The 10,193-nt window shown below is 49.3% G+C and overlaps 1 non-coding gene and 1 pseudogene across 1 annotated transcript; both read right to left on the bottom strand.

Moving 5' to 3' along the window:
• Positions 1 to 251: 251 nt before the first annotated feature.
• LOC149331680 (uncharacterized) lies at positions 252 to 7,610 on the bottom strand (annotated as a pseudogene).
• On the bottom strand, positions 6,481 to 6,648 carry LOC149331681 (U1 spliceosomal RNA). The gene has a single exon (XR_016285356.1). It is a non-coding gene; the product is annotated as a U1 spliceosomal RNA (small nuclear RNA).
• Positions 7,611 to 10,193: the final 2,583 nt, after the last annotated feature.

The raw sequence follows: 10,193 nt of genomic DNA, 5'->3' as shown, positions 1-10,193 counted from the left end.
TGTGTAGCAAAGAAGCGAAAACCTGCCTTAAGACAAGACGCCACTGGTCCGCATCATGCCACCGCACTTGTTCGCAAGCTCATTTTCAAGTTTGTTCGGTGTATACTTGCCAATGCCCCCTCCCTCACACCCGCTTGCGCGCGCACACTTCTTTATTATAACGCATGTTTACACAGATCGAAAGGAACCACTACTGCAGTTTAAACTAGGCTGTGACTCACTATATACTGTGCTGTCATCTGCGCAGCCATAGCCTCCTCTATTTTTTTCATGCCCGCTCAATCGCGGGAAACGCCGTTGTTAGGCGCCGTTCGTGCTAGTACGCGAAGCTGCCGACGAGTGGCGCGCGCAGCCCAGGATGGAGCAGACGACGCGGCAGGAGTTGCACGCAGCGTAAAAGACGGCGCGCAATTCTGCTACTGTGTATACTACTCTCCGTTTAGTAAGATTGATGTGCGGACACGATCGTTAAAGTGCTAAATTGTTTTTGTTAAGCCATGTGCACATGTACTTTACTAAAAGCTGCTCATCAAGGAAAATATGAAATCGGCGGCCGGGCATACATATCGAACGTTGCTCCAGTACCGAGATGAATGCCTAAGTTTACAGCTATATCGACGGTAATTGTTACTGTGCCTCTTTGTACAAAACACGTATTCTTAGCATAGGTCGTATCTGACCCAATATATAAGCAGAAACATTAAGGAAGCATTTTTGTGAGCGATGAGTGAATGGAAAAAATTTTACTCTCGTATATAGAATAAAACATACATGCAAAAATGTTTTCACAACTTCAAAATCTTTCTAGATAGAGGCTTTGATGTCAGCGGTTTCACTACATCGTTCCTGTCCGTCACCGATAAGGCATAGTTCGCAAAAACAGGGCGGAAAAACTTTCCGCAGATGAGTTTCAGAAGCTGGCTGTGGGGGTCATTTGGACGCAAGCTCACATTTCAGTGCTCCATGTTCTGCAAGAGCCTCAACTGCATTGTTGACTGCAGCTTGCAGGGGTTTTGATAAGAACCGTCTTTTGTTGAGCAACACCTCGACGTAGCTCTTGAGGGCGTACAGAACATACAAAAACTGCGTTGAAGGATAAAGGAGGCCTCCTCTGTCCTGAAGACGGATCAAACTGTCACTGGGCGCAGATGAGGCTGGTCGCGTGAGAAGAGCATTGCAGCTGCTGCAATCAATTTTTTCTTGAACGACGCGAGCCAAATAACCTCCTAACATCGCAAGTGCTGCCGTGTCTGGCGCTGGCAGCAACGTTTTCTGTGTCCTGAGAAGGTCTTCAAGGAGACTTTTCGCCTCCGGTGGAAAGTCGTCCGTGCGCTGGGTGACTGCAAGTTTCTGTGCACTGTTCAGTGCTCCAGGTGCTTGCCTTTCCGTTTCTATTACGTTGCTGTGTTGGGAAGCAGACACTAACCCAGTTTTTAAGGCCTTCTCTACGCCAGCGAGTACCGCTCTAGCATCTGTCTGATCATTGCTTCCTGCAGACCGCCTTAACCAGCCAAAAAACGACTCTATGGGGTCCGAAGAAAACTTTCTGGTCAGAACAAACTTGAACCCCTCTTTAGCAATGAGGTATTTGACGCATTCAACGTTTGATTTTGTCGTCATCACAAGCGCTTGATATGTTTCCTTGCTTAGGAACTGTTTCGCTTGGCACTTACGTGCAGGCCGTCTGCTTCTGTCGCCGGCCGGGCTTCATTCAGCTAATTCGAAATCTGTTTTTAGCGCCGCTTTATTCCAGATTGCTGCGCATTTCAGTGCACAAGGATTAGGCGCGTTTTTGCTAACTTGTTCCGGCTCTGAGTGTGCTGGTTTCGTCGATGTTGATTGTGTGTCTTAGGTTAGAGGACTGCGCGCTTTCTTGCATAGTTGCGGACGTCGTTTTTGTGTTGCCGAATGTTTGCTTTTATATACTTTTGGTAATGGCTTAGGACGAGTTGGTCGTTTGTGGAGTAGGCAAAGGCCACATTTATTCCGCGGCCGCCGAAGCCCCTGCAGCCGGCCGCAACTACGCGCACGCCCATCCATCCTGGGCTGGCAGCGCCGCCCCGTGGAGAAACACGGCGGAGTCAGACGGCGCTTCAGCAGCCTTTGACCAGGCACAGAAAAAAATAGAGGAGGCTATGGCGCAGCAGACCGGGTGCTATGAGCAGCTTAATTTTTATCATTTTATGATTATCTTCATTATGACTGGTTTGTATAAATTATCTTTCTACTCAAGGCGGCGAAATAAGCGCGGCTGGGAAATTCTGAAATCACATCAGGCTCTGAACCTCCGGATTAGTGCTTTCGCACTGAAAACTGTTAGCCTGTTAGTAACAATAGAAACGGGTGCCTCGATGGGCAGAGGCGAGCGGGCATCAAGGCACCCGAAGTTTTGCCTCTGAGTGGCGCCGTCTAAATGCCGAGGCTCGAACGACGAATGCAATAGTTCACGCCGATATGCACAGAGGGCGCCACAAATCAGCGGTGTGTAAGAGGTTGTGGTGTGGAGAGCAGTGTCACTCCCATTTGCTGGGTCCTTGGGGCTGGCTCATTTCTCTTTCGTGGTACTCCTATGCCGCAAAGCCGGGAAACGCGCTGATGTTTCTTTTTTTTTTTTTAAGGGGCTTCAACGCCCCAGAGCAACTCGGGCTATGAGGGATGCAGTAGTGGAGGGCTCCGGAAATTTCGACATCGAACAGTACACGGGCCTCTAGAATTTCGCTTGCATCGAAATTCGACCTCCGCGGCCGGGATCGAACCCTCGTCTTTCGGGTCAGCAGCCGAGCGCCATAACCACTGAACCACCGCGCCGGCTATTCATGACTGGGGTGCCGCAGAATTCTCGGTCCGGGTCGACAGTTGCATCAATCAGAGAAAATCGAAAAAAAAAATTCCCTTGGCCTAATCGCCTGCTTGTTAGGGCTCAAATTCACACGAAGATGGCATATGGCGGTCAGTTTTGTATTCTAATATGTTTGGGTGGAGTACTTGCCTAATGATCGTCTGTGGCGACGGCGAACAAAAACTGCGATCTTTCGCAGTAATGACACCGGTAGCGCCATCATGCGCCCTTCAGACGAACGAGCACTCTGCCGTGCAGTGAGGTTGCGGAGAAACTCATGGGAGAAGCGCAAGGTGCGGGCAGGGGGGCAACAACGTTTTCTGCGCCCAATTTTGATAGAATAGCCGAGAAAGCACTTTCACTCCCACCTTCCTCCCTTCCCTTGCGGCGCCGTTCAGGTGTCCACCTAGATATGAGAGACAGATACTGCGCTATTTCCTTTCCTAAAAAAAAATATGCCGACGATTACGTTACTTCCTAACGCGAAATTTGAGCGCAGCTCATCAGCTGTTTCAGCTTTTGGACAGATTGATGCAAAGAATTCGAGCAAGACATGTATGTACAATTACAGACAGCTTAATTTTCACTCATATTCTTTCTTCAAGAAACACTCCAATAGCAGTTCTTGATTGTCATGAAGGAAGCTTTGTGGATGGAGAAATAGATGGATATATGCTCGAGTTGCTGCACCAGTGCCTGGTTCTCAAAGACGATGTCTATGCAAGTATTTCGCGATGTTGTCACAGCCGTGGGAGGCGTTAGAGTGAGAGGAACGGGATGTTCTCCTGCATAAGTGGTTGTTGTTGTCGTGACTGGAGAGAAGGAAGAAAAGGAAATTGCACGGGCCTGCCTACTGGCTCGAGCCGAGCCACCAGCGCTGCCACGTGCAGATAGAAAAGAGTTAAAAGATCAGAGGAAAGAGAAAAAAAGATGCCCAGGCTTAGCTTGGTTAAGCCAAGAATGCGTTGCATATTGCGCGGTCTTTTTGCGCCAGGTATTGCTTGGCGGCACTCGATTTTCTCAGCAGCTTTTCCTCCATGACGTATGGATGGATGGATGGATGGATGGACAGATAGGAGCACCCCCTTTGAAACGGGGCGGTGGCAACCGCCACCATGCTCAGCCGTCCTTTTTTTTATGCGAAGCATATTACAATAGGTAACCCAAGCCCTTCGTGACGGTTACACGCCGTGCACACCACGTGACACAATGACGTCACGACAGATGAGAGACGGGGCTCCAACTCGTGCCGTCGCTGCGGTTGCACGCCGTGCAGACCACGTGGAATGGTGACGTCACACCACGTGACACAATGACGTCACGACAGATGTGAGACGGGGCTCCAACTTGTGCCGTCGCTGCGGTTGCACGCCGTGTGAATCACGTGGTATGGTGACGTCACACTCCCGCGCATTTCGAACGCGCGTTCACACTCGGTGTAGGTGAAACGCTCGCTCCACCGGGCAGGCAGACGCGGCTTCCGTGGCAATCCAGGCGCTCACCCAACGCGCGTCTCGGGGTTAGTCGGCGTTCCGCTGTAGCCATGCCGTTGTCTTCCCCCACGACGAAGGCTTCTAGTGGTTGTATTAAAATGACCAAGTATTCAACCAAGGAAAGCCAAGTATTACCAAGCCTAGCCATCAATATGCTTCGCATCTGACTAGGCTTAACCTTAGCTAAGCCTCAGCCATTTTTCTTTTTTCACGTGCTGTGGTGACCTCACGTAACCACGTGACGTGACGTCAGCAAACCACGTGACGTCACGTCACGTGGTTTGGTGGCTTCCCGGCCGCGCCCAAGGGCTGAACTGAGTGATTGCAATATGCTACGCATAAAAGGAAAGAAAAGACGCGCGTCGCAGCGACATCTGCGTCCGCCGGAGCGGACGCTGCTGAAAAAACAGATAAGCGGACGAAGCCGCACTCGCCGAAGCGAGGACAGATACCACCCTGCATAAGTGGTATTTCCTGTGTGTCTTTATATCTACATTAATGTCCCCACCCATCCTGCCACCCTGGAAGGTGGCAGTTAATGGTTGATCACGCGAGAGTTCGCTCACCGTTGTCAGCACTAACGCAAGCCACACACTCTCTCTCATCACCCCACGTACCTATAAACACGATTCAGGCGTCCACTCACCCATGGAGCCAGTTATGCGCACTCCCTTTCCTTAAAATGATCGGAGTGTAAAACGTTGACAATGCCAATGAACGCCGATGGACTATGGCTTCAGCGCTGCGTTTCTGGCACAACGTTGTCAACGCCTGAAGCCCACATCTCATTGCCCCACGTACCTATAAGCGCTCTTCAGGCGTCCACTGACCCAAGGAGCCAGCTATGCGCACTTCCTTTCCTTAAAATGGCACAACGTTGTCAATGCCAACGCAAGCAGCACACATGTGTCACTACCGCCACGTAGATTCAAACACGATTGAGGTGTCCACTGTTCCAAGAGAGCAGTTATGCGCCTTTCCTTTGGTTTCCATGCTCCCGCTCGATCGAGTTCGCAATGATCGAGTTCCAATCACTCCGCCAAGCCAGCTCTTTTGTTTTTTGTCTTTATTGCCTGTTTAGCTCGATGGCTCATTCTAAGCCATCGAGCTGGCATGGCGTTTTTTTGTTTTGTTTTTTTTTAAAAACAAAACACCATGCCAGCTCGATGGCTTGCAATCAACAAAGGGGCGTCTAGTAAATACGGCCTCTTCGTTCACTCCCATCTTCCTCCCTTCCCGTTACGGCGAGGTTCAGGTGTCCACCGAGATATGTGAGACAGATACATTTCCTTTCCTCAATTTACGGACGAGCAAAGCGTAGAGCCGAACGGGCGATGGCGTTCTGTGGACTCCCTGGCAGCGTTGCAAGGCGCTGTTGCGTTCCACTCTTAGACGCGAAGCTTAACATCTTAACCACACATCAGTGACACAAGGAGCGACACCGCGCTTAACGCTTTCGCCTCACCGCACTTTAGGTGAACAAAGTGCCCCCCTGAATTTCTTGAACTGGGCGGAAAAAGAAACGCTTTCCTTGTTATAGGAAAGGGAATGGCGCAGTAATGTTAGAAACTCGACCGCACCGCAAGGGAAGACAGAATGAAAGAAAAAAATTCAGGGGACACTTTGGCTCTCTAAAGTGCTGCAAGGCGAAAGCGTTTCCTGGCCACTGTTTGTTTTTATTTATTCTTTTGCTCCTTTTCTTAATTTTATTGTTGTTTATTTTCACATCTTATTTTGTTTTTATTTTCCTTTTCTTGACTTTACTCCTTTTATTCTATTTATGTAGCCCATGCATTCACTAGATGCGCCTTTATTCATGCTGGAACCTTGAGCCTTTTAAGCAGTGACGCCGAAAGGCGGACGAATATGCCGACGCGTCTGTCGACACGGCTGCCAACGACAGTATGAGGCATTAAAGGCTTTCGCCTTAAAAGATAGTTTGGTTTAACGTCCCAAAGCGACTCAGGCTATGAAAAACGCCGTAGTGGAAGGCTCCGGAAATTTCGACCACCTGGGGTTCTTTAACGTGCACTGACATCGCACAGTACACGGGTCTCTAGAATTTCTCCTCCAAAGAAATTCTAGCCGCCGCGGCCAGGTCGACTGTAATCTACACGTATGAGTTCTTTCTTTGGAAGTTCTAACAGAGGGGGGAGGGCGCGAACGCCACTCCCCGCACTACCAAAAATTGTATGCCCCAGCTGCCTCGCATTTGGAGGTCAGTGGCAAGTTTCAGCACAGCCGCAGTGCAATGACTGGCCTCAACCCGAGCAGTCCGCCGTCCTGAACACAGATCTGCCGGCACCAGGTAAGTATGAACGCGTATAGCTGCTCCTCAGCTTAGCCAATAAAACTGACCTCCATTGCCTCGCAAGTTGCCGCCCAGGCGTTGACCAAATTTCTTGCAGGTCCGTCGCGCTCTTAACAAATTGAATTAATTGGTCCAATTTATATGCGTCCCATGCGTAAATCTATATATTTAAACATGAGTTTCTTTTGACAGCAATGCGTTTAAGACGGAGGTTGTTCCGTTATTTATGCGCAGCAGTGGCTGTATTCGCAGTAATGAGGTCACTCACGGACGCCTGACGCCCCCTGTCGGAGCGGAACATAGAGTTTCTTACTATTACCTAGAGGGAAAGCTGGCGGCGCTGTACCTCAGTCACCATGGACACTCAAGCTGAGCGTCCATGGTGACTGACTACAGCGCCGCCAGCTTTCCCTCTAGGTAATAGTAAGAAACTCTATGTTCCGCTCCGACAGGGGGCGGTGAGCTACTTGTTGCGGCACAGTCGTAATTTTTCGGGAACACGGAGTGACACTACTAAAAGGTTTCATTCCGAAGACACTGTTCGTGTGTGCGCAGACGACTATCCCGCGAACGCAGTGTGCAAAACCCATAGTAGTGAAAACGCGACGACACACGACGCCAATAAAAGGTTTCACTTTTCTGAAATGCCATTAAAAACCTCTTAAAGTGTCTAAACACCAACATTTTTTTAAAAACATATTTACTTTTAAAAATGTTTCTGTTAATTACGAAATATTAGCTTTTGTAGCGTTCATTACTTGGCCAATAAGAAAGCTAGCCATCTCATATTTTGGGCAAACTTTGCATTTACATGCTTTTCTGCTCGTTTGTTGTAATTTACAGGCAGGATATTGAATGTTAGGACATTCGTAGTTATCTAACAGCTTTATTTTTGGATTATTTTTTGGCCAAAAGTTGTGGTTCTGCAGTCGATAGCTCACCGCCTCATGATGCTTTGAGCGCCCATGGTGGCTGAAGTGGTCTCGAGGGGCCTCCATGCAAACTCTCATAGACGGGTTGTAAGCTTTCCCTCTAGGTAATAGTAAGAAACTGTATGGAGCGGAAGACAACTATTTTCTTGAAGAAATTGAAGCAATTGTTGCAATGCACAGGCGTCCTGCGCGTGAATCTACATGTTTAAACATAAGTTTCTTTTTTAAATCGCACTTAATCAGAAATTTTACAGCGCCCAAGATTATGCTTCCCTCTGGCACCTGATGAGATTGCAGCGGCCATGGAATCTCGGCAGAGCCGATGTTGAAGCCCCAGGTCAATACTATGTCGTTGGCTGCTCTTTGAACAGATTTGGCAGGGTTTTTTTTGTTTTTTCTTTAGTGCGAAAGCCCTACTAGCCTTACCCAGCGCTTTCGACGATGTCTCACGCGAAGAAAACTGTCTCAGCCAGACTCAAGCAAAGCTAAATTCTGGGAATGACCCTGCTGCGTAAGGATGGCAACACATGGCATGGCACATGAGGCGTGTCCCAACCATGGTTAGGATCACCCGAAATTCGACCTTGGAATGACCTTGGCCGAATTTGACTGCCGGTGAATCTGGGTTTGCTCGGGTGGAAGGCAGGCTTAACCTAGTCTCAAACTGGAATTGGCCCACCTGCAAGTAAATTGAGTTGACGCACGCTCAGAGCCGACCTGGGAAGAATGGGAATCGCGCTCAGTGGGTGTCCGTTCTCGAATCGCGCTAAGTGGGTGTGAAAATGCCAGCTGAAGCGGAACTGAGAAAAATTTAATAATATTCAAAATTTGAGAATTCCCCATTCTGTCCCAACTCCTGGGGGAAAAAATTCAGGGGGGCACTTTGTTGAACTAAAGTGCGGTAAGGCGAAAGCCCTAAGGGCGGTGTTGCTGCTTGTGTCACCGAAGTGTGGTTAATACGTTAAGCTTTGAGTGGAACGCGGCAGCGTCTTGCAACGCTGCCAGGGAGTCCACAGAACGCTATCGCTCGTTCAACTCTACGCCTTGCTCGTCGGTAATTTGGTTTTTGAGGAAAGGAAATGTATCTGTCCAGCGGCTTTGATCTGTCTCGCATATCTCGGTGAGTGAGTGAAAAACATTTATTGCTCCAAAAATCAGGTTTTAGCGGTGGGCCGATGTCGTCATGTCTTCGGCCTCTTCACAAGGTCGGCGCCCCTATTCCAGGGCACCGCTGAGTCTTGCTGCTTCGCAGGCGTGCTGCACCAGTGCCCTTTGGGCCGTGAGCTCGCTGCTGGTCAGCAGGCCCTCCCATTGTTCCGCATTCGGGTCATTTAGCTTGTGAAATGCTCTGTTACGTTCGCATTCCCATGTGATGTGATATAGCGTGGGGGTTGCTCCGCACCACGGTCATGTGTCCCTGTATTGTGTAGGGAACGTTTTATGTAGTATGTATAAATTGTGGAAAGTCCCTGCTTGCAGTCTCCGCCAGCAGACCGCCTCGTGCTGTGTTAATGATGTGTGGGGTGGTGGGTATTTGAATCTCCGCCCTCTGTAGTAGTTTAATATTTCTGCATACGTTGGTTCCACCGTCATGGGGTCCTCCAGGGTTTCTGACTGCCCTGCTCGGCTCGTGATCTCGCGAACTAGGCTGTCTACCCTCGAGTTACCCTCTATCCCGGTGTGTGCCGGTATCCAGAAAATCCTGTGTCTTAAGGTCTTATTTGGAAGCTTTGCTTCGAGGAGGATGCTCAGCGCTTCCTTGCTTATTTTGCCCTGTATGTAGTTCCTGCATGCTGCTTTGGAGTCTGTTAGGATTATCAAAGACTTGTTCCTACGGTAACCTTCGGCCGCCGCTAGAGCTACGGCAGCTTCCTCCCCCTCCGTTACCGTAGAGTTTCTTAATGTCGCGCTGCTAATTGGTTCCCCCATGTAATCTACCACTGCTGCCGCGACTCGGAACTTTCTGGTCCTGTGGTCCCATGGATAGAGGGCCGCGTCTGTGTATACTGTGTTTTCCATTGTGGCTAGGTTCCGCTTCACATAGTCTGCCCTGGCCTGCCGTAAGGGAAGGGAGGAAGATGCGAGTGAAGGAAGACACCGCATTCACAAGACGCGCCTTTGTTCATTCCAAACCAGCGAGCTGGCATGGCGGAGTGGTTAGCGGTCTCGTCTCGCACTCCGGAGACATTGGTTTGATTCCCCAACTCGACCGATTTCCTACTCGGATTTATTTGTTTATCTGGTCTGACTAGAAAGGCTAATTAGGCTAATTGGTTAAGTAAGCAATTAACTAAACTCAGTTGCACTTACTTGAAGCATCACTATACCATCCCTTTAATTTGTTGCACGGTTACTAGCCAAAGTACAATTGGCCCCGCTTGAAATTCGCGCCCTGTGACGTCATGCCCATTTCGACCAATTGAAAAGCGTGACATTTCTGTCGACAACTCCTGCTGACAGCGATGAGGCATTAAAGGCTTCCGCCTTAAAAAAATAAGACGTGCTCGGTACAAGATGAGACACCCGTCGAATTCAAACGCATTACTCAGGCTTGCATTGAATGCGCCCAAAGATGACTCGATGGGCACCAAAATGATCTTTGTGTGCATGTCCGCTTG

Source organism: Amblyomma mixtum, chromosome 8 (assembly GCF_055824585.1).
Source record: "Amblyomma mixtum isolate Tamu chromosome 8, ASM5582458v1, whole genome shotgun sequence".
NCBI classification, from domain to species: domain Eukaryota; kingdom Metazoa; phylum Arthropoda; class Arachnida; order Ixodida; family Ixodidae; genus Amblyomma; species Amblyomma mixtum.
This window is presented reverse-complemented; position numbering and strand designations above follow the sequence as displayed.